The sequence below is a fragment of the Rhinopithecus bieti genome, unplaced genomic scaffold, assembly GCF_001698545.2.
Source record: "Rhinopithecus bieti isolate Rb0 unplaced genomic scaffold, ASM169854v2 scaffold_33647, whole genome shotgun sequence".
Classification (NCBI taxonomy): domain Eukaryota; kingdom Metazoa; phylum Chordata; class Mammalia; order Primates; family Cercopithecidae; genus Rhinopithecus; species Rhinopithecus bieti.
In genome coordinates, this window is record NW_016814745.1 from 1,346,084 (window position 1) to 1,347,175 (window position 1,092).

Below are 1,092 nucleotides of genomic sequence, written 5' to 3' on the forward strand. Positions count from 1 at the left end.
CTCCCTCAAGGGTTTAACACTTTGAGATTTCCAGTGAAATGAAATTTTTAAGAACAGGGGTTCTCCCACCAACTATGACTTGCGAACAGGCATCTACTGTGTACCGGAAACAGTATTAGGTGGGCTGAAGATTTAAAATCAGAGATCTCTGAGTATGCCCCTAGTTGAAAAAAATATAAAAATAAATAAAAAATAAAATCAGGCCTCTCGGCCGGAACCGCCATCTTCCAGTGATTCGCCAAAATGACGAACACAAAGGGAAAGAGGAGAGGCACCCGATATATGTTCTCTAGGCCTTTTAGAAAACATGGAGTTGTTCCTTTGGCCACGTATATGCGAATCTATAAGAAAGGTGATATTGTAGATATCAAGGGAATGGGTACTGTTCAAAAAGGAATGCCCCACAAGTGTTACCACGGCAAAACTGGGAGAGTCTACAACGTTACCCAGCATGCTGTTGGCATTGTAAACAAACAAGTTAAGGGCAAGATTCTTGCCAAGAGAATTAATGTGCGTATTGAGCACATTAAGCACTCTAAGAGCCGAGATAGCTTCCTGAAACGCGTGAAGGAAAATGATCAGAAAAAGAAAGAAGCCAAAGAGAAAGGTACCTGGGTTCAACTGAAGCGCCAGCCTGCTCCACCCAGAGAAGCACACTTTGTGAGAACCAATGGGAAGGAGCCTGAGCTGCTGGAACCTATTCCCTATGAATTCATGGCATAATAGGTGTTAAAAAATAAATAAATAAAAGACCTCTGGGCTGAAAAAATAAAATAAAATAAAATAAAATAAAATCAGAGATTACTTTCAAATATGTTGTCTAATGGCTAATGAGGTAATCCAAAACAACAGAAGGCAGCAGGGCAGAGATTGCCATTTCATTGTACAGAGAGGGAAAAAAGGCTCAAAGGTAAAGTGATTTGCTCAAAATCAAAGTTCAGGTCTTGCTTTCCTCACTTCCTTACTAGCTTGCCCAAGCTTAAAGAGCATATAGTCTTTTGGTTAACTAGTACTCTTGACTACCAAGACAATCCCATCTATTTCATCAACCAAGGAAGATGAGGTCAGGAGATGTCACATTCAAGATTTTTA

At 40.1% G+C, this 1,092-nt stretch overlaps 1 pseudogene across 1 annotated transcript; it reads left to right on the forward strand.

The window, feature by feature from the left end:
* The first annotated feature begins 208 nt into the window (after nucleotides 1-208).
* On the forward strand, nucleotides 209-723 carry LOC108515193 (60S ribosomal protein L21 pseudogene; annotated as a pseudogene). Its single transcript, XR_001881456.1, has one exon. The product of XR_001881456.1 is annotated as a 60S ribosomal protein L21 pseudogene (transcript).
* The last annotated feature ends 369 nt before the right edge of the window (nucleotides 724-1,092 follow it).